The sequence below is a fragment of the Callorhinus ursinus genome, unplaced genomic scaffold, assembly GCF_003265705.2.
Source record: "Callorhinus ursinus isolate GAN/ISIS: 27379988/994484 unplaced genomic scaffold, GSC_fseal_2.0 scaffold99, whole genome shotgun sequence".
Classification (NCBI taxonomy): Eukaryota; Metazoa; Chordata; class Mammalia; order Carnivora; family Otariidae; genus Callorhinus; species Callorhinus ursinus.
The window spans coordinates 1,596,448-1,619,506 of record NW_027397161.1 but is presented as its reverse complement, the minus strand read 5'-3'; the positions used below and the strand labels follow the sequence as shown (position 1 = coordinate 1,619,506).

At 47.5% G+C, this 23,059-nt stretch overlaps 1 long non-coding RNA gene across 3 annotated transcripts; it reads right to left on the bottom strand.

The window, feature by feature from the left end:
- Positions 1-7,504: 7,504 nt before the first annotated feature.
- LOC112813887 (uncharacterized) lies at positions 7,505-21,765 on the bottom strand. Of its 3 annotated transcripts, none has more exons than XR_003205612.2 (5): positions 19,618-21,765; positions 18,439-19,533; positions 14,364-17,591; positions 10,425-10,612; positions 7,505-9,397 (listed from the first exon to the last, which is right to left on the bottom strand). It is a non-coding gene; the product is annotated as an uncharacterized lncRNA (long non-coding RNA). The 3 variants fall into 3 exon arrangements; XR_003205613.2 differs by having other exon boundaries at positions 7,505-10,612; positions 14,364-16,392; positions 17,496-17,591; positions 19,618-21,764; XR_003205611.2 differs by having other exon boundaries at positions 7,505-10,612.
- Positions 21,766-23,059: the final 1,294 nt, after the last annotated feature.

Below are 23,059 nucleotides of genomic sequence, written 5' to 3'. Positions count from 1 at the left end.
CACAACCCATGAGGGGCCTCTGTGGTGTAAGAAAACGCATGAACTACTCAAAATTCCTTTGGATGCACAGATCGTGCTTTTGATCACCTGTCACACTTCTCTGGGAATGAAACCATGGATCATGGATCGGTACGCATTGGTCTGCATTGTGTCTCCTAACCCACACGTCCATTGTCTGTCTGTACATCTGACCATGTGACTGCTCATGGCTCTGCAGAAGACAAGAGTTCAGCAAGGGAAAGGAGGGTTTTGAGGAAAAGACAGGCCTTAAATGAGGTTACAGGGGATATGTGGAATTTATAAAAGGGAATGGCTTAAAAATAGGACGGATGTAGTTAATGCAGCTTGTTGAAGGGCTGCACTCAGCTCTGCCGAGGAGGCAACGGGAGAAGTCAGATCGGCAGACTCCAAATGCTCCTAGCAGGTGAAGTGGGCTTTCTTTGGAAGACTGGGAGCTTTCCAAGGTTTTTGAGCTGGGGAATGACGTGGCCAAGGTAGTGTTTCAGGAGGTTCATTGATGGCTGGGGAAAGAAGAAGTGTCGTGGAGCATCTGTGAGCTCAGGGGTCAGGGAGGGTGGGCACATCAGGGTCCCAGGTTCGAGCTATGGTCTGTTGACCTGGAGAGCACGTGGAGAAGGGGAGCCACACCCACGGTGGCACAGTTTGCTAAGAGGTGACATCGGGATCACAGAGGCGTCCCCGGACGCGCATATGGCAGTGATGCACACTGTGGGCCAGAGGCCGCCACGTTCACGCTGTTGACTCTGACACTTTCAGAATAAAATGAATACATTGCTTTTTTTCTTTCTTTAAATTTTTTTATTGTTATGTTAATCACCATACATCACATCATTAGTTTTTGATGTAGTGTTCCATGATTCATTGTTTGTGCATAACACCCAGTGCTCCATGCAGAACGTGCCCTCTTTAATACCCATCACCAGGCTAACCCATCCCCCCACCCCCTCCCCTCTAGAAACCTCAGTTTGTTTCTCAGAGTCCATCGTCTCTCATGGTTCGTCTCCCCCTCCGACTTACTCCCCTTCATTCTTCTCCTCCTGCTATCTTCTTCTTCTTTTTTTTTTAACATATAATGTATGATTTGTTTCAGAAGTACAGATCTGTGATTCAACAGTCTTGCACAATTCACAGCGCTCACCATAGCACATACCCTCCCCAATGTCTATCACCCAGCCACCCCGTCCCTCCCACCCCCACCACTCCAGCAACCCTCTGTTTCCTGAGAGTAAGAATTCTTCATATCCATGAGGTCATAGGATACATGTCTTTCTCTGATTGACTTATTTCACTCAGCATAACACCCTCCAGTTCCATCCACGTCATTGCAAATGGCAAGATCTCATTCCTTTTGATGGCTGTATAATATTCCATTTGAATACATTGCTTTTTAAAATATTAGTCTGGCTTACAGAACTAGCAGCCTTCAGTTTTCCTGTCCTGTGGAAGTTTTTCTGAGAAAGAAAGGTACCCAAGGGCCTCGGAGGGGGGTACCTCTCCCTCTGCTCTGCTATGTTGGCTCAACTGCATCTCAAACCCACTTACAACATAAGAGACATGGAGAGACACTGGAGATCACATGAGTTTGTACAACCCCAAACCAAACTGATGCTTTTCACCGATCTATGGAACCAAAAAGAAAGAAATCTATGCGTAAAAATCTACTCGACTAGATCCAGGCCGGAACAGAAAGACCATCCAGAATGAATCTGAGTCAAACCCAGCAAGCAGTTCTGGGCTCCACGTGCTCTCCAGGTCAACAGACCATAGCTCGGACCTGGGACCCTGATGTGCCCACCCTCCCTGACCCACACTCTGCTGTCAAGCTAGATACACAATAGGCTTCCATAAGCAATGTCAAAATGTGTTTTTATGGAAGTCAAACCCCAGAATCCTGTTTGGGGCATTAGGGGTATGCGGGGCTGTGAGGGGAGGGGTCTGTCGGTGAGACTCACCCTCCAGGTTTAGTAAATAAGGTTAAGGTCAGATTGCCAGGCCCATGTCAGCAACAGCAAAGTCGAGACAGAGGCAGCAACAGGGGGGTCAAGGCCCACAGGAAGGAGGAGCATTTGAGCAGGACAGTTATGCCCCAAACACAAGGGAGGCTGGGCCCAAACTGTCTAAGAGCAACACCGTGAGGATGGGGTGCAGCACTGCGCCCCCCTGGGCTGAGCTGGGTGCTGTTGAGGAAAAGCATGAGGTTGGGTCCAGGGGTGCCTCGAGGACACTGTGATCGGGAATTCCCAGTTGATTCCACAAGAAGGGAACACATGTCCCGCATCCACGTCACAGCACATTTACCCAGCTGGGCCAAAGCAGATTATTGGGGATGGCACGGAAAGCCACGCCACATCTTCGTGGTACCCCCTGCACCTTGGCTCCCTGGCCTCCCTGGTCGGCATCTCACCCGGATGACGTCCCTGCAGCAGAGGGACAGGTTCCACCCTGGGTCAGCACAGCCCACAGACACCCTTTGCTCGGGCCTCGAGGCAAATGTGCCCCCAGAGCCGGCACCACAGTGGCCCTGCTCGCGGTCACCCACTGTGGGCTTGCTATTGCAAGCTGCCTTGAATTTGTTTTGGGATGGATGCCAGTAAAGCAGTAAATAAAAACACTGTCCTCCTGCGGCTACCCAGCCAGCCTCGCAGTGGCCAGTCACACTAAGGTCTTCCTGGGGTCCCCATGCAGTCCTCTCCTGTTTCTGGGCCCGGGCCAGGATGAATTCCCTCCCTACAAGACAGTTCTCTAGACGTGAACACCCAGCAGAGGAAATTAGGAAGGGGGATAGGCTTCAGCTTCTTCACAGTCTCTGCTGGAGACCTTTGAGCAGAGTGAGATCCAAATGATATTCCTGCTCCCAAAATGTCAGGGCTGCTCTGGAGAAACACCAGCATTTGTGGTGGTTTGGGGTAAACTTCTTGAATAATCTGGGCCTCAGCCATCTTCCCTGCAAGACTGTGGCCTCCTCACCGCCCTCCTTCCTATTTCAAGGGCCTTCACACACCCATTACTGGGGCCCACAGCCCCTCCACCACCCCCTTTTCCCACATGGACAAAACTCCCTGTGAAGACATGTGAGTGGACTGGTCTGCCAGAGGTAGCTGAGGACACATCATTGCACATCATTTCTGAGCTCCCGCCCGCATGAGGGTGATCTAGGTCTGGGTCAGCAGGGATGACAGGAGCCCTCTGTGAGCAGTGGGGCAGGCTCCTGCTCCTGTCTGGGAAGGGTGGCTGGCAGACCCGAGGGAGCGCTCCCTGGGGGCGGCTGCAGAAGGGACCCCCTCACTCCAGGAAGCTGCTGAGCCCTGGGGAAAGCTCAGAAGGAAGCCCCGCATGCTTTCCTGGCACAGAGGTGACCTGCATCAGACAGTTCACGGGGAGGGCTATGGGCCAAGCGAGAGGAACTGAGACAGAAAATAATGCCCTTAGAGTCTGGAGCACACAGGGAAGCATCTCTTAAGAAACTTTTTTAAAAAATATATATATAAGAGGGGCACCTGGGTGGCTCAGTCAGTTAAGCGTCTGCCTTCGGCTCAGATCATGATCCCAGGGTCCTGGATCAAGCCCCACATTGGGCTCCTTGCCCTGCAGGAAGCCTGCTTCTCCCTCTCCCACTCCCCCTGCTTTTGTTCCCTCTCTCACTCTCTCTCTCTCTTTCAAATAAATAAAATAAAATCTTCTAAAATATATATATATAAGAGGGAGCAGAGGCTGCTGGGAAGATGGCGGAGTAGGAGGACCCTGGGTTTACCTCGTGCTGCACCTAGAGAACACCCACATCAGCATAAATAACCCAGAAAGTCACCCGAAGACTGGCAGAACAGACTCTCCACAGCCGAATGTAGACAAGAGGCCACAATGAAGCGGATCACCCCCCCCCCCCCCGATATGCTCTTGGCAAGATCTCATCAAAGCAATGCCACAAGCCTGGCAGTGTGTGTGTGGCCCAGACAAGGGTCAGCACCACTCCAAAGTGAGTCCTGCTCCAGGGAGAGGCAAAGATAACCACACACCAGTCTGACTGTGACTCTAGCAGTGGGCTGGGGGCAGGTAGCTGGTCTGACTGCAGGCCCCACCCACCAACAAAAGCTTCTCAAGAGACAACACAGGGAAAGTGCCTGCAGTCTGGTGCTACTTCATCTCTGGCAAACACCTGGTCTTACTCAACGTAAGCCCAAGGCAGCCCCAGACTGGCCCACTAACACCACGGGCACCAGACTCTGCCCACAAAAGGCAGAGAGCCATCACAGGCTGGACTGAAGGCAAACACAGCTCCACCACAACAGTAGGGCACCCCTGGAGCAACACACATAGGAGACACTCCCTGAGGCAACATTTTCTGGTGAAAAGGAAACATTGCACTATGGGGCACTACAGGACCTCTTCTTCATAAAGCCACTACTTTCAAGTGCAGGAGACATAGCTGACTTTCCTAACAGAGAGAAACAGACACAGCAAGAGATAGAATGAGGAGACAGAGGAATATGTCCCAAATGAAAGAACCAGAACAAAATCAGAGCAGGAGACCTAAGCAAAACAGAGATAAGTAATATGTCTGATAGAGAATTTAAAGTAATGCTCAGGGTGCCTGGGTGGCTCAGTTGGTTAAGCGACTGCCTTCAGCTCAGGTCATGATCCTGGAGTGCCGGGATCGAGTCCTGCATTGGGCTCCCTGCTCAGCAGGGAGTCTGCCTCTCCCTCTGACCTTCTTCCCTCTCATGCTCTCTCTCTACCATTCTCTCTCTCTCTCTCAATAAATAAATAAAATCTTTATAATAATAAATAAATAAATAAATAAATAAATAAATAAATAAATAAATAAAGTAATGCTCATAAAGACACTCGCTAGAATTGAGAAAGGAGTGCAGGACCTCCACAAGACCCTCCACCAAGAGATAGGAGACCTAAAAAAGAACCAATTAGAGATAATGAACTCACTAAATGAAAATAAAAATAGACCACCTGGAATAAATAGCAAGCATGAGGAAGTAGAAGAATGGATCAGCCGCCTGGAGGAGAGTCATGGAAAGTAATCAAGCTGAGCAGATGAGAGGGAAAAAAAATACGCAAAATGAGAATTGACTCAGGGAACTCAGTGATACTGTCAAGCATAACAGTCACATGTTAGGGTCCCAGAAGAAGGGTGAGAAAAGGGGGCAGAAGATTTATTTGAAAAAATAATAGCTGAAAACTTCCTGAATCTGGGGAAGGAAAGAAATCCAGATCCAGGATGCACAGAGAGCCCCCAACAAAACCAACCCAAAGACATCTGCACCAAGACACAAAGTAAATAAGATGGCCAAAAGTAATGATAAAAAGAGAATTTTAAAAGCAGCAAGAGAAAGGAAAGCAGTTACATACAAGGGAAACCCCACAAGGTTATCAGTGGATTTTTCAGCAGACACTCTACAGGCCAGAAGGAAGCGGCATGATAAATTCAAAGTGCTAAAAGGAAAAAATCTACAGCCAAGAATACTCTATCCAGCAAGGCTTTCATTCAGAATAGAAGGAGAGATAGAATTTCCCAGAAAAACAAAAGTTAAAGAAATTCATGACCAGGAACAAAACCAGCCACGTCCCCATCACACATGATGCCATCAGCCTGTGAGTTGGAAATCCACAGTCCAGTCTCCCTCCTGCCTGAGTCAGCATGCACTGCCTGCCACCTGCTCAATGCCAAGTCAAAATGCCTTCACCACAGATCAGCAAAGACACAAACTGACACTCTTCCCCTGTGCTCAAGTTTGTGCATAAAAGTGGGCATAATTATAACAGCAGAATGAAGCAACCCAAATAATGACACTAATTCTGTGGAATATATAAAGGATAAAAGGAGTGTGCTAGGCTGAGAACATCTCCAACAAGCACATCAAAGAACAATACATACAGCATGATTCTGGTGATTAAAGGAAACAAACCTGGGAAAAATAAAACAAGACAAAATCAGAGAGGGAGACAAACCATAAGAGACTCTTAATCACAAGAAACAAACTGAGGGTGCTGGAGGGGAGCGGGGTAGGGGCATGGGGTAACTCGGTGGTGGACATTAAGGTGGGCACATGATGTAATGAGCCCTGGGTGTTATATGCAACTGATGAATCACTGAATTCTACCTCTGAAACTAATAATACACTAAATGTTAATTAATTGAATTTAAATTAAAAAAAGAAAGAAAGAAAGAAACCCAGGTGGCTCAGTCGGTTAAGCGTCTGCCTTTGGCTCAGGTCATGATCTCAGGGTCCTGGGATCGAGCCCCGCATCAGGCTCCCTGCTCTGTGGGGAGCCTGCTTCTCCCTCTCCCTCTGCCTGCTGCTCCCCCCACTTGTGTTCTCTCTGTCAAATAAATAAATACGATCTTTTAAAAAATATAAATAAATAAATAATAAAAAAGAAACCCAAAAATATATGTAAGAGCAAATTGAAAGAATGTTTGACTTATAAAATGAACCAGAGAAATGAAGCTTTTGACTCTTTGTTCATCTGAATAAAGTTCCTGAGAGTTCATCCAAGCCCCAGTCCCCTCTGCTTCCACTTTGGACGGGGCGAGGCAGGGTCCAGTTGGTGCTTGCCACCCCAGCCCCTATTCTGATTCATGGCCTCAGCATCGGGAGCTGTTGGTGCTCCACCCAAAGACAAAGCAGAGGGGCATCCTCTTGTGGGGTTGGCCAAACCTATCCTGCAGCACCCTCCGTCTTTCCATACCCTTCCAGAAAGGCCCTCAGGCAGAGTCTGTTTCAGCTAAATGAACCCTGCAGGATGCGCCCTCCAGAGAACAGCAGTCACCCAGAGGCAGAAAGGAAACAGTTCTGGGGTTTTCTCAGGTGGGCTCCAAGCACAGCTTGTCCTTCAAATGAATGGGAATCTAACAGGTTCCCAGAGCCTATTCACTCCCCCTGCTGTCAGAAGAGCTCCTACAGCCTCCCTGACTCTCGGCCCTCCCCAACACCCAGCCCCCTCCAGGGGCAGCTGATCAGAGAGGGGTTTAGTGAGCACTTTCCAGCAGACACGATTGCCAGATGTTCCAGCAGTTCCCACAAGGGACGACGAGACCCTACACGTGTGCCCTATGAGTGGCACAGCCTGGGTCCAGAGTGCCCAGGTGTGAGCCCCAAACCCCTTCCCAAATGCTGGATCTGTGACCAGCTCAAGACTTCTGAGAAGATGGGCTTGTTAACTGTGGAAAGCCCTAGAATCAGGCCTGATACTTAGTAAAAGCTAACTGAGGGTTAACAGTTCCTCATTTCTTAATTGAAGGAAGGTCAATCTCCCCATGAGGAGCTTATACGCAAAAGAAAAATACCAACACTGAGAAATTGACTAACAGAAAAAACAAAGATAATCAAAGAACAAAAATTTGTAAAAACAAAAAGAATAAGGAAAATGTTATACATCCCCATAAGTAAAATAAAAAACTGGATACCTTAATTGCCTATAAGAATGGCATTATTCAGTGATGATGTGAGGTTAGAGTTATACTATGTAGTACGATATTATAAACTTTATATTTGGTGGTTTTATTATATATCATAGTATTACCATAAGGCAATATAACTATTATACCATACAGCATATTATTATCCTGTATTTATTTCCTTTTTATTATAAACATTAAACCTGATATGACTTTAAAATGTTCATTCCAGTTAGTAAGTTTATCTATAGGGGTTTTCCCTAATTAAATATACCGAGTTGTGCACAATAATTCATGTGCAAAAATGGTCATTACAATGTTATTTATAATATCAATGTCAGAGAATTGAAAATAAAATATTAGATCATTTAAGGATGGTTAAGTAAGTTGTGATTTAGACTACTGAATGAAGGTTTTGACATGGGAGGCCCATGCTGGGCAAGGGTACCTCGAGGAACATGGGTGCCACGTGCCAATCCATCTTTCGAAAAGTACACTGAGTCAGCCACATACAGGCTGAGGGATCTTGAACAAGATCAGAATTATGGGAAAGAGTCACCTGTAAGTAAGAAGCAGGAACAAGTAACCACCCTGTGTAATCTGAGAGGCATTTACTGCCCAGACAGCTCTTTATTCCCAAAGAAGTGCAATGTGCATGGACACTTTCCTCTGCTCAGAGGTAGAAAACCTTTACTTAGTGATAGGCTTCCTAAACACTATCCCCATTAGATCTTTCCAGGGAATATAGATCTCAGTAAATTTTGAACCAGTTCTTCACAAATGTTTCAAGTCATGGTACACATAGATCCTGCTTGTTCTGCACATGGTGGTGAACGGAGAAGGCACCTGTGCAGGAAGGCAAGTCGCCCAGGTGCCCCCGGGGCTGTGGGACGTGCCCTCAGCACCTGTAACCTTACGGGCTGGGCAGCTTTGCCTGATGAAAGGACAGACGTCCTCTTAGGGAGATCAGACTGCAGGAGAGGCCATCAGGGCCCCTGCACAAAGCACCAGGGGGATCTTTGCAATTACCCATCCTTCCTCAAGGCAACCAAGCAAACAAGCTGCAGAGAAAGGTCATGGTGACCTCTGGCATGCGTTGCTCAGGAATGGTGACCGCAGATTTATTAATGTTCACATATGCCCATAAAGAGGAATAATGGGGCTCTGAGGGATTCAAGATTTTCATTAAAATGTCCCATAAGGATGGTTACATCAGGGAAAGGCACCAGAGGTCTTTAACCAGTCTGGCTATTGGTGGGCAGCTCACGCTTGATTAGGCCAAGACTACATAAGCCTTGGGCTTATTTTCTTGGAAACACATTTGAAAATATTTAATTCTATGAAGGAAGAAAACATAATCTAAAATAAAGTAACTCATTTTTTCAAACAGGTCTCTTTGGCTCCTTCTATCTGCCTTAGCACAAGATACTTGTTGGTATAGCAACCAGTATGGAATGAAAAATAATCCAGAAATTTCAGAGTTTGTCCTCAGAGAAAAAGTTTCTAGGTTTGTTTTGATGGGATCTTTCCGTTAAGATCATTCTGTTCTCAAATGGCAGACGGATCTGGGTCGGCGCCAATGTCAAATAAAGCACATATTTCCCAGCCACGCTGTCTGACCATAAGGTTTCCCTCCAGCAATCCAGCTACCCCATTGCTGAGAACGGGTGCTTGCTGTTCTGGAGTCAGAAACGCCTCCTGGACCACAGAGCCTCAGGTGCCCTTGTGCTGGGCGGAATATGCTTCCGGGTCCCTGTACACGTCCTCCTCACCTGGGCACTCAGCTCTGCTCCTGCATGTTACCATAAATTGCAACTCCAGGCCCCACCAGCCCCCCAGGGAGTGCAAGTCAGAGCCACACATGTGTGAAGGGAAAGGGTGCTGCCGAGGCCATGGGCCTTCACGTGGCTCCTCACCGGCCAGGTGCTGACGATGCTTTGCATCACCAGGGTCTTCTTGAGGTTCCTTTTCAGGAAAACAAAATCAAAGTTCACTTTTAAAACCAAAAAAGAAAAAATAAACATGTGCTAGTGTTTCACATTGTAGATAAATATGAATCCCAGATGGATGAAGGAGTTAATATGCTAAAAATCAAAACCAAAAAATACTAAAAGAATATGTAGGTGAATTTCTCTATCATTGGTTGAGAAAGTTCTTCCTAATCTCAAAGAAAATTGCTGCACTTTACCACACAAAAGTTCTTACTTACACCACATTTTAAAGTTGTGCATATCAAAAAAACCAATACACTAAATTAAAAGACAAATAATAATATAGAAAAATATTTGCAAGAACTATGAAAAGGAGTAAATATTCCTAAGGTTCAGTCAATAAGGAAGCTGCCAAGACTCCATGAATAAGTGGGCAGATTACTTAAAAAGCCAAGCCACAAAGTATAAATGAAAATACCTAATAAATATGTGAAAATTGTTCAATGTCACAAGAAAATAAAGTGATGCATTTTTATTTCCCAATACAAAAATTTGTAAAGACAAATAAATAATATCCCACCTAGAATGTTACTGATAGGACCAAACTGGTCCAAAATTTCAAGAAAGCATTTCAGTAAATACAGCAATAACTTCAAAAATGTTTGTGAACTTCAACCAAATAGTTTCACTTCTTATCCTAAGCAAATAAACCTGGTTTTAAACAAATATTTATGTACAAAGATGCACACATGGCAAGAACTGGGAGAACAGGCTGGAACTGGGAGGAATGGCTAGATCCCAGGGTGCCCATTTCCTGGGGTATCATGTGACCAAGGATGTTTGCAAACTTTTAATGATAAAAAATAATGCTTAGGAAGTTAAGTGGAGAAAAAAAAAAGCACTTAAATTGTATATAGAATCCTTCATTCATATAAAAACACATTAAAAATACTAAAAAGAAATACACAAGATATTAAGGTGGCTACTCTTGGAGGCAATCATGTTCAGAAATTCATACTTCTTTGCTTTCAGCCAACATGTGTAAAGTGCCTTCTACTTACCAGGCAGGTTCCTAGGGCACTGGGAGCTCAGACGTGGACAGAATAAAGCACCTGCATTCCAGTCAGGGGAGATGGCTGGTAAGAGGCAAATCAGAGCAGACTGTAGCAGGTGCAGTCCACACTCGCTCTACAAATCAGGGGCATGAGAATGTGTCCAGCAGGCAGATGGAGGTCCCCCAGCAGCGATACTGTGATGACAAGGAAAAAATACAATGAACACAATGGAAATAAAACTTCTAAAAGTCTGGCTTACAGGCAATTCCTTATCATGTACACACTGCCCAGAAGTGATGTTCTTGCCATTTGCAATGGAGTAATGTTGCTACAAATCTTAGCTCCTCTAGAAGACAGCACCACCTACCCGGCCTGAGGTATTTCTTTTTTTCTTTTTTTTTTTTGGAACCTGAAGTATTTCTTTGCAAAACTATATGTCAGATTTATACCTAGCCAAAGACTTTTCATATGTGAACTGGACAAGATGAATATTCAGAAAATATAAACTCAGATGTCACCCAGGAACTCTTTTTTTCTTTTTTTTTTTATTATTTTCAATTAGCCAACATATAGTACATCATTAGTTTGTGATGTAGTGTTCACTGATTCATCAGTTGTATATATGAAGACGTATACCAACTGTTGGACAAAGGAAGAAAATGGAAAATTTCAAGAATGAGAAAGTGACGGTGTTAAAAAAAAAACTGTCAGTGATAAATAAGGTGAAATAGAGATGATCTAAATAACCACACTGTGCTTTTAAAGTTAAATGCAAATGTAAGAAAATCCTCAATATTGAATTGTATCACATAAAATTCTATAAAATAGCAATAATAATTTAAAGAGTAGATATTACTATAAATGCTGAGCAGTAGGTATAAAGATGGAGAACACATGCATGAAGATGAGAAAGAACATTCTAAAATCACATATTCAACGGAGATGCATTTCACTATTGACTACTATTTAGGGAAATATAGGCTAAATCATGCCTTTAAAAACTAAAAGTATTCACTAGTTAACACTGAATATAGTAAATATTGTTTCTAAGACAGAAATTAAAGAAAGAAAATACAACTCATACACCAAAAGAAGAAAGCAGTGTCCAAGCCTTGATTAAAATGCTGGAACAATGTTTAAGTCAGATATAATTCAGGGTGATTTCACTGTTGGAAGATAAATCTCAGATTGTACCTACCACCAAACTCCAACCATGTCCTACTTTTAAAAGTTACACCTAAAATAAATGACACTAAAACGTCTCCATATTTATATATTGGCAAAGTACACAGGCAAATACAATGAGAAGTAATACAGGGAGGATGACCAGGGGGATGGTGGGTGGAGCAGGGGGGATGCTGGGTGGAGCAGGGAGGATGGTGGGTGGAGCAGGGAGGATGGTGGGTGGAGCAGGGGGGATGGTGGGTGGAGCAGGGAGGATGGTGGGTGGAGCAGGGAGGATGGTGGGTGGAGCAGGGGGGTATCTAAAGTGATGGATCAGCTCACCTGCTCATTCCTCGCTTAGAAGCAACTTTCTAATGGCCCAGCCGCTTGACTGCAGAGAACCCATTTGTGAGCAGGTAAAGGTCACTATGTGGGCCGCTGCGGCCCCTCCCACCCTCCCCACAAGCCCAGCCCAGAGGGAACCCAGGCCAATCCAACGCTTCAGTGGGCAGTAGAGGAAGACAATGTCCAGCAGAGGAGAAATGAAGCAAATACCGAGTAGGGGTCCTACAGGGAGAACGGGGAGCACAAACAGCAGGGTCAGGGTATACGAGCAGCAGGCAGGGTGGAGAGGCTCTGGGAATTCGGGATGTGAGAGACAGGGGTGTACAGAAAGCACAAGGGTATTTGTTAGGGCCTTATGACTTGGAAGGGGTTGGTCCTTTGAGGAAAGAGACATTTGTCACTGTTTTTGTGCGCCTGCCTGGATGACACCTCTCAGTCATGGGCCCACCCAGCTCCTGGATGTGAAGGGGCCCCTGGAGTTGGGCCGTCCTGAGCACCAGGGAGCATGGACACACGCTGGCTGAAGCAGGGCTGGCCCCTGAGCCTCTGAGGAAGTTTCCCACTGTGGGTGCCTGAGGGCCTTTTTCCTGGGGGCACAGACTGGGGGGTTTCAGTGAGGTCAACTCCCCCGTCCTCCCCAGCTCCGGCACGCAAAAGGCTTCACAGAGGGGACGTCTGAGCACAGTCCCCTTCTGTCCATCGGGCCTATGGGCCTCTCCATTTTTCCCTGGGGCTCCCTCGCATTCCTTGTAAAGCTAATCTGAGCCTGGTGGTTAGGAGGGCTGAGGACAGCAACTCGGGGAGGGACAGCAGCAGTACCAAGCTTGGGTTGGTTTTATGCAGGCCTGACCTACTTAACTGACACTATGGGAGTGTGGCCAGTTTCTCATTGTTGGGAAAGGCTGGGAAAACAGTTTTGAGCAGAGACTTAATTAATTGGTGCTTTATTTCTCTATTTAAGCATCTAATGATTTTTTTTTTTTAAGAGAGGGAGGCAGGGAGGGGCAGAGGGAGAGGGAGAGAGAATCCCAAGCCAACTCCACTCTGAGCACAGAGCCTGACGCAGGGCTCAATCCCAGCGCCCCGAGATCATGACCTGAGCCGAAATCAGCAGCTGGAGGCTTAACCGACTGAGCCACCCAGCACCCCAAGCATCTAATGATTATTCATCTTGGTTGAAAAAAATTTAAATTCTAGCTTCTCCGACATGCCTTTGGAGCATGAGAGAGGATGGTTTGGGCTTGTGTGCCTCTTCCCAGAAAGCGGAGAACAGCACGGGAGAAGAGCGAGAACGTGCTGGAGGCTGGCGGCTCTGCTGCGAGCAGCTGTGTACAAGAGCGGCTCTGCTTCGCGACAGGTCACCGCTTACCACCCCACCCCCCACCCCCGGCGCGTGAAGACGGTGAGAGCGGACGGACGGACGTGTTCGGTCCCCACGCAGGCCCGGGGCGCCACCGCTCTGAACCCCTCCAGACTCCACAATGGTACCATGAGCCGAGACCTGACCTTGAGGGCACCGTCAGTGCTGGGGACCGGGCGCCCATTCTGGCCTCCCGGGGAAAGGTGGCGGTCTCCACCGGTCTGTAAATCAAGGCTTAAGCTGTTCCCAGGGAAACGTAGCCCTGCTGGGGCATCTCTACCGCCGGGTTTGTCTGCTTTGGTGTGTGTTCTCCTCAAAGACCCCTCACAACCAAACGAGGAGCAGATCTTGAGGATGCGGTTCCCTCCAGATCATTCCAGAAGGAAATGTGGCTCCTGAGTGGCTGGGGCACCACCAACACCGCCCAGTCCCCAGGGCCTTCTCCCCCTGCCTGTTCCTTTCCCAGGACAGCGTGATCCCCTCCCAGGACTGGAGCCCAGCCACCAAAGTCATGGAACTTCAAGAAGACTCAAAAACGCCTCAGCTTTGGTGAAGAAATAGAGCTAAAGAATGCTTTTTCAAGCTTTCTTCATAGATTTGAAGGAGGGTTCTCTCCCAGAGTTCAGTTTATAGGTTTAAAACCAATTTCTAAAAGGAGGAAAAAGGGAATGAAAAAGAAAGCAAACAAGGAAAGAAGACGGAGAAAGTCTGTCATCTTCATTTAAAAAAATGACTCTTATTCATTACTTGGTTTACTCATAAAATAATTGTGTTTTGTTGGTAAACCCACCCAAACAGGAGTTCCATGAAAGCAGGGACTTTGTTCTTTACTCTGGCATTTATAAGAGTTCCTGACACACAGGAGACACTCCATTAATATTTGTTGAACTAGTTACACATTTAAATATTTGAAGCAAAAGAAACATTTGAAGATTTGGGTGGAAAAGATTTTTCCCTAAGTTTGGAGAAAAAAGAAAATGTGTAAGTCCTGAGGAAGAAGAGAGATGATTCTTCTGAAGTTTCCTTGTGTTTTCCTTACGCATTTGTACCTCCCTTTGCCCCATGTTCCCACTCACCCTTGCCCCAACTCAGAAAGGGTCAGCATTCTTCTGATCCAGGTCCCCTTTCTGAGGTCATGGGCAAGGACATTTCCAGCAGTACCTGCCATTGTAAGAAACAGAAATCCCTGATGAAGACAAGGAAGGCATAACTTATACATGGCATATCCCCAGAAAAATGGACACGTAGGTGGGGCCCTGAGGGCACAGCTTAAGAGACCATGGAGCCTCTGAAGCCCATTCGTGGAAACAAGGGTAAGAATCCATGCTCCAGTGGAGTCTGTGAATAAATGGTAACTTCCGGCCCCTTCAAACACTGAGCCCCAGCAATGCCTGACAGGCTCTGCCCTGGCTCATTTTACTGAGCCTTCAAAATTTGACAGGCTGGCAGACACTGTATTTGGCAGGAGAGTTAGGAAGATTTCTGTGGCAAATAAAACCCAAGACAGTTTCCAGAACAAGAGAGCCATATGATCCTACACAAGGACGAAATGGCATGACGGCCAAGACTCCAGACTGGTTAGCCCAATCAGGGTTAAACTCCACCTACTGATAGAGACATGACTTTCTAAGCAGAATTTTAATGAAAATTTCAGAGGACAGGTTGAGAAACACTGCTCAGATTCCATTATCTAAAAGTAAATCTTTCCCTAATTTACTTTTCATTTTTAATTATTATGTTCTCAGGCCAAAAACCATTTATCAACTTATCACTATAAATTTTGATACATCCACAACAACATCATCAGGGATGTAATAGCAAGAAAACCAACTTCCAGGAGTAGAAAGGAATTTACATTGATTCTACCACGGAGGGTCCTAAGGGACCATTGAGTTAACCCCTTACTCCCCACGGAGATCGAGACACAGAGAGGCTTGTCCACCAGCCTGAGGACTCACAGCAGAGCACAGTTCCCCTCCCACCTACTGAGTAGGGCCAACAGAGAGACAAGAGGCAGTGGCCTGTGGCAGTTAGCATGCTCCACTGGTCCGGACAGTTGGGCTGAGGTTCAGAATTCGTAGAAGTTCCCCAGGGATTTCAGTGTGCATCCAGGGTTGGGCACCTCAGTTGGAAGGGTGCCTTGCACACTGGTCCATTAGAATCACCTGCGAGCTTCTCCCTCCCTGTTCACCTCTCCCCTGGGAGAAGCAGACTTTCCCCAAGAGGACGTCTCAATGCCGATGTGAGCGGACCTTCTGGGAACCATACAAAGTCCAAAGGAAAGGGGTTAAGTTACTCTGTTGCTCCCGATCTGGGGGACGGGGTCTGCCCAACCCACCCCAATCTATCGCCTCTCCATTCAAAACCATCTGCTTCTTATCTCAGGAAAGCTTGGCCCTAGAAGTAGATGATTTCTATTCTGTTCAAGTATTATTTGAGTACTTTTCCTAGGATTTTGTGGTGTTGGTTTTGGGATTAGTGTGCCCTCTTCTAAGGATTATAAATCATTTTTTGATCACACAGAATTAAGTAATTATAAGATAATTTGCTAAAGTGGGTTTTGGCCTGCGTCAATTGTTATGAGATCACTCAACACAGGCTTTACAGAACACTTTCTGGAACAGCTCATTTCATAACATTGACGTCAAAAGCTCAGCTCTTTCTCCCACAGATCTGACTTCTCTGGGTTCAAAGAGGGCACTTTATCAGAAAGGGGGGCCTGTCTTGCTTCCGAGGAACAGTAGCTGTTTCTACAGCACTTGGTGTGTGTCATTTTGCTTGACCCATGGCCACTTGAGCAAATGAGGGTGGGGCTGGAGGCTTGGAGGCGGCTTAGCCTGAAGCTGAGTCTTGGGATTTCCAGAAGGATCACCATGGGAGGTCTGGCTTTGGGCCATTTAAATCATGGCAAAACAGTCAGAAATGTGTGAATCCTCTGATCATAGCTGCAGAACACAAATCAACCAGTAGATAGAACCCTATCCATTTACTTACCTGCTGTGTTTACCATCTATGTTGGCAGAGGGAGTCTTTCAAGGAATCAGCTTATGCAATTATGGGGACCAACAAGTCCAAAATCCACAGGCTGGGCCAGCAGACCGGATACTAAAGCAAGATATCCGTGCTATCATCCTGAGGAAGATCCTTAAGGAAGCCTCAGTGTTTGCTTTAAGGTCTTTCTACTGATTAGAGGGGGCCTACCCACACCACTGAGAATAACTTCCTTGACTTCACATCTGCTAATGGGAGATGCTGAACCAGGCTGACCCCCTCTTCCTGCCAAAGACGTGGGCACTGGGGCAGTCACTTGTGATCCTATGGGGGAAGTCATGAAAACCTTAAGGGGATTCGGCCCCTGTATCATCGAATCACAGAGCCAGGGCCTGCAGTCACCTTCTCCTGGACTTCTTTCCATGTGAATAAATACACCTCCCTGGGTGAGTAAACTGGAAGGATTCTAGTTGTTATATTCTGTTACTTGGAGCCAAAGCATTCATAACCAATACAATGGATCTGATGGAGAAGATTCAGTCCACTTCTGAGTTAGGAGCTACCTTAGTGGCAAGGAATAAACAACTGCTCAGGGTCTAATTAAGAGGTTTATTGAAAGGACAAGGAGATTAAGGGCAGAAGCAACCTCGACAGCCACCGGCCAGGTGTGACAGCTCAAACATGGCTCATGGGCCATCCGCCATTGAGGAGGTCTCAGGAGCCCCACAGAAGCTGCGGCGACCAACAGGTAGCTCTAGAACTCCCACACTGTGACCTCATCAGCTCTGCTTCCCTTCCTGCTCTTCATGCGTCCGCTCTGCAGCCTGACAGGCTGTCCCACCTCATCCCCACTGTTGGCTTCATCTGTATCTAGCTCTACGTCTCAGCTTCTGGGACCCTGCTGTCTGCAAACTCCATAAGAGACGAGCTCTGTTGGGGTTGGCCAGTCACCCCCAGATACGTTAGTGTCTGTCAAAGATAAGACTCACCTGCAGGATCTGAGAACACTGTGGGTTCCTGCGACCTAGCCTAGACTGACTATATCACAATGGAGGGACACAGATGGGAGTCTGCATCGTTAGGAATCTACCCAAGTGTTTCTCATGCACTCAGTATGAGAACACTGCCTTCTAAAATGCCCCTGCCTTCTGCAGGCTAGGCCATAGGCCGCTCACCACTGGAGGAGAGCTTGAACTTCACCCAGAAACAAGGCTTACCTCCAAAAGCCATAACCTGGGTGTCTGGTGGAATATTCCAGGACTGGGGAGATTCAGAACAGAGACATGTTCTCATATTCTTGGATGAGGAAGTACCTAGGAGAAAGCAAACGTTCTTTACCAAGTGCAAAGGTGCACTATGGGGGGGATGACAAAATGACCAAGAGAACTTATTTTTCCTTGAAAATTTCTTGTTTTCCCACAGCAACCAAATGAGTCATGGGATTTGCTAGCCAAGGGTTGGAGGGTGGGGAGCTCGCATAAAGCTGAGAACCAAAGTCAACTAGGTTTCTCAATCAGTTTTTCAAATCTTCTCTCGACTTTTGGTCTTGAAACCCAAGATTTCTATTACAAGAGCTTCCTAAGAAACAACAGCTTTCTTGAGCTGCACAAAGTGAAGAGCATAGATGATCCAAAGCTTTGAGCTTGTGCCATAAATCAGAGTGTGAAGAAAAATATAGAATGGCATGAAACAATTTTCCACCCCAAAACACAATGAAAGTTTGTTGTGGGAAGAAGAGGGTAAGCTGCTGCTAGGATCTCAACACAGCCCCTAGAAGACCTTAGAGTGGAAGCAGAGACCCAGAGCACAAGCAAGGCCGGGGAAGCAGCAAGCTCTGTTTGTAAATAGAACCAGGGGCACGCCCTCGCTGCCCTCCTCCCGGTGGACACAGGGCTTCCACAGACAAAGCCTGTGCATCCCCAGCTCCCCCGCCCACGGCCCTCTCTGTTACTCAGTACTCCAACAGAGCCTTGCACACGGACGGCCTCTATCTGGATTGTTCCCTCCCTGCTCCTGTACAGTGTGAGACCCCAGGGCCTGCAGGCTCCTCGGGGATGGGAGCCCCGTGCACACCGTCTACCATTCACAGGGTCCCACAAAAACCACAACATCAACAATAACACTCACTGAGGGCATCTATGCACCAGGAAGGACACTCACCATCCCGTGGCCTGTGCTGTAGGTGCTGTTACTACCCCATTTTACAGCAAAGAAACCAAAGCTCAGAGAGGGCAGGCAACTCGCCCAAGAGTGTCCAGTCAGCAAGTGACACAGCTAGGAGCTGAACGAGGCGGCTTGCTTGGCCATCTCCCTGTGAGCAAGACAATGGATGTAGCAGACAGCAAGAGTGCTGCGGCCTGAGTCGGTGTGGGGGTCAAGTGCAGCTTCACAGGAAAAGCAGGTGCTGGGGTCGAAGGGCTCTGCTTTGCGGTGGGAGCCCTATGACAGTCCTCCCGGGACACGCAGGGGCTCAGGGGTGCCTGTTCACGGCACCCAGGCCACAGGCTCACAGAGCCAGCTGAGATTTCCCCACTGTGGGGCCACAAGTTTGGGAAAAGGCCAGCCACAGAGCCTGGGAACCGCGGGCTTCAGTTAGGTGCCAAGGACTGTGAGCGGACACTGCTGCTAGGCTTGCCGAACCGAAGACAAAGTAACAACGGATCATAACATCCAAGTTATGGCGACCAATACGAAACACACATGATCAAAAATATCAAATAGTGCTGTGAACCACGCACAACGAAAGACCCTTCTCTTCTGGTCCCTGGAGCGGACACTGACAAGCCTCACCCGGGATCCTGGGAGCTACCATGTTTCTGGATGATGGTCTTCGAATGGGACTTCTTGACTGACCGATAGTGGATACTGGCTTTCTGTTTGGGTGAGAAGATTGGGCTTTGGTACACCTCCTACTGACGTTAAATCGTGACTTTAATGAACATGACCAGAGTTGTCACAGAGCTGAGTAGCATCAGGGTTAGCGTCCGCGGCTGGGGGCTTCGACATTTTGCCTTTCTTTCTCTCACTCTGTCCACGCTTCTGTATTCATAGTTCTCTCTGCAAGCTCCACTATGTTGAGCAGTCCGATAAATCCGGGGAGCTTTTTCTCCTCCCCCGATCTCCTCCCCAGGGCGCCCCTGCCTGCCCCTCGGACCCAGGTGTGCCATCAGGCCTGTCTCCAGGCCGGATATTTCATGTCTTCTTTCCCCTGGATTTTCTACCTTGTTTTCTTTGCTTATATCCTCAAGTGGCTTTCTGAAAAAGAGTACATCAGAAAAAACATTACCTGAGGTTATGAATATGTAAAACTACTACTATTTTATCTCATCAGTGATTTACCTTTGTTCCAGGTTGAAACCATTCCTTCTAGAACTAGCAAAGCCTGGTCCCCGCGACTTCTGTGCTGCTAAGAGGCTGAGAAGTCTGCTACCAACCCAATTCTCGCCTCCTTGGATACTTCCGTCTGCCTTCCACTTCCTGGGACTTGTTAGGGTCTTCTCTTGACTCTTGGAGCTCGGAAACTTAATGATGTTAAATCTCTGCGTAGGTTTGAGGTTTTGTTTGGTTTTGTTTTGTTTTTGCTTTGGTTTTTGGTCTTGGAGCTTTTTTCATTCACACAGAGAGCCCAGTTAATCTGGAGACTTGTGTCCTTTAACTCTGGGACATTTTTCTTACATTTCTTTGATATTTTTCTCCTTCATTTTCTCCATTATTTTTCCATAATCCCTACTAATTAGATATTGTTCTTTTAAGTGTTTTGTCATTTTGTTGTACTTTCTGGGCTGTTTCCTTACTTTATCTCCCGACACTTCTACTGAATTTTTTCATTTTGTAAGTCATGTTTCTGATTTCCAGGAGCCTTTCTTAATTCCCTGATTATTTTCTGTCTGTGGCATGGTGTTCTTATTTATCAGTATACTCTCAAAACCTTTGAGGAATATATCTATTCTGAGGTTTATCTTTGCTTTCCATAGGATCGTTTTTAGTTGGTTTATTTCAGTCTATTTTATATCAAAGACTTCAATGTTTGCCTTCCTATTTCCAGCATATAGATACCTCCTTCTGTGGTTTTATTTTCTCCAGGGAAGTGACCCCAGCTCTCCTGATGGAGGGCAGATGCCTGACAGTGAGCATTCTCAGGCCAGAGTCTGACAGATTTCACACAGTAAATATGATGAACTCCTGGGACTGGAGCTCCGAGAAGCCTAGCTCCTGAGACGAGAAAAGTAAAAAGGAAGATTTGGGAGGAAGACAGCTTCTCACCTTTTGCAGGGGTAGACTTACTGTCAGCCCTTCAAGGTCAGCACTTCGGATCTGGAGGGAAGCTTGGATCCTAACCAGCCTGTTTGTTTGCACTTGGGGAGACAAGCCCAGGGAGGGGGGCTCCCCTCTCCATGGCCACGTAGCAGGCCAGCTACCCGGCCTGGCCTGGCCTGGGTAGGACACTTAGGGCATCCTGCTTTTATAGGCTTTATCGAGATGCCCCCCTAACTTTGAAGGGTCCACTCTATCTAGTCCACAGTAACCCTCTTCTTACTAGAGCTGCCAGGTTGGCCTTTCCACCCGTCCCACCCTGTCCACCCCCATCCTGATCCTACACCTTTAGACACCTAGACATGTGGCTTGTCCTCCTGAAACCCCTCCTTCCCTTTTACCCAAACCTGGATGCCCAAGGGTAGAATGGGGTCAGCCTGGTGCTGCCTTCAGGGGACGCTTGTCAACAGGTCGCTTCTGCACGTGACAAATCATGTTGCCTCAATCATTTCCGGGGCTTGGGGAAGTATGAAGAATCGGGGAAGAACTGGTAAGTAAGCACCTACCTCAACTCCAAAAAAACATTAAGTAAATACATAATAAAATTCAACTTCATGTGTCCATAAGAAACTCAAATGTACTACCTTCACTATTGAAACAAGGCTACACCTTCTTGAAGAACACACATCCCTAGCCCAAGAGGGTTCAATGTTTGCTTCAGATCTCAGAACAGGTGAGGCTGGGCAAGTGTACTGAACAATGTGGCATCTCGTCCCTCATCCACCCCCGAGCACCAGTGATAGTCCACCCTCTATGTGTGACAGGCATGTGTCCAACAGCCTGTTCCTGATGCTTTCACTGTTTAGATGCCTCATTTTTCAGTATCCAGCCCAGAAGGGCACAGTACCTGTCACACGCCACCTTCCCCACCCTACGGCCCTTCTGAGCCTGGTGCCTGTGTCATCCTAAAGCGCTCTCCGGGGACCCAGCCCTGCCAGCTGGAAATGTCCTCAGTGCTTCCGCTGGGGGCAGAAGTCACCGAGCGGCTCCCTTACAGAACATTCCCATCCCCTTAACCTGGCCCAAGAACACTGAGAGGCCACAGACTTGAGGCCACAACCGGGCAACACAGCCGCACACACTGGAGTCCCAGGCCCCGGCCGGCTGGGCCCCTGGGCCCTTGGAGGGACACCCCTGCTGTTGCTCCCGCCCCGTCTACTCCCCACCCCACCCCCGGCCCCAGGAAGACCTGGCCTCACATGCAGATAATCACCACTCTTCTCAGTTCCTGACGCATCAGAGTCTTCCTGAGTCCTCCTGCTGCCAAACCGTGATGCACTCTCTTCCACCTCCCTCAGGGGCTCTCCGCTGCGGGGCTGGGTGCCGGCAGGTGCAGAGGATGTCCACCTGGAAGTCCACCTCCTTCTGAGGCTCAGATACAGAGGAAGAAAGTCCTCCCACAGGAAGGTCTGTCCAGTGATTTCAAGTGCCAGGCTAACCAGAGATCAAAGGATTTTGGGGAACACTTTCAGTCCACAACAACAGTAACTAGCAAACTCAAGACTCTCTCCCTATTAAAAAATCCCTCCTCAGAGTCACAAGACAACACTCACATCTAGTCCTCGTAAATAACCGGATCCAAATTGTGTCTCTGACCACATACCAACAAATACCTCCTGATGAGTGTCTGAGTGTGGACGCCTGTCTTCCTCACCCTCCACCCACCTGTCAGGGGCCTCCCGGGGCTGTGGCTTTTGAGGCACAGCCAGCTGCCCTTCAGGCATCAGGGGAGTGGTGGAAACCCTGTTGCGAGTCTTCTCTTCAAGAGAGAGAAATGCAGGAGGGAAATGTTAACAGGATTTGTGGTTTGGGCAGAGCCCTATCACGCCTGAGGCCATGGTGAGGCTTTGACCAGAGCCCGTCCGGTTGTCTGTCCACAGCCCCTGGCCCTGGAGAGCTGGAGTCCGATCCTCTGCGTGCCTAGCTGGCCCTCTTGCCAGTTCCTGCAGGGCAGGAATTTGGGGTGAAGGTTCTCCTTAACTTTCTAAAATGGAAGCCATCTATAATTAAATCAAAAAGGCAGTTCTTCACTCAGCAGAAGTGAATACTGGAAATTCTGGACCAGCAATTTACAACTATAAAATCACTCCAAATAAAACCAAAAAAACTATCCCCAGGATATTTCAGGCACAAGGCAGGGGGAGAAAAGAGGAAGACTTTAGAATGAGTATTGGTTTTATGCAGACGGCTTTGCAAATTTGCTGCCGTGGTGAAATGTTTCTGTTAGTCTTACAAAATGCTATGGCATTTTCCATGTGAAAAGTAGCCTCTCTGGGACAGAAGGGCAGGAAGGACTTAGCTAAACGGAAGGACCCCATCCCTGCAAGCTCACAAGCAGGAGGGAGCGCGGGGTCTCAGCGGGAGGAGTCATGGGGCTCCCACCTGTCACAAAGGCCCAGAAGAGAGTGCAGAAGTGAAAGTGAGTGTCACCTTCCTTGTCGGGTAGAGGGTGAAATAATGTCACGTT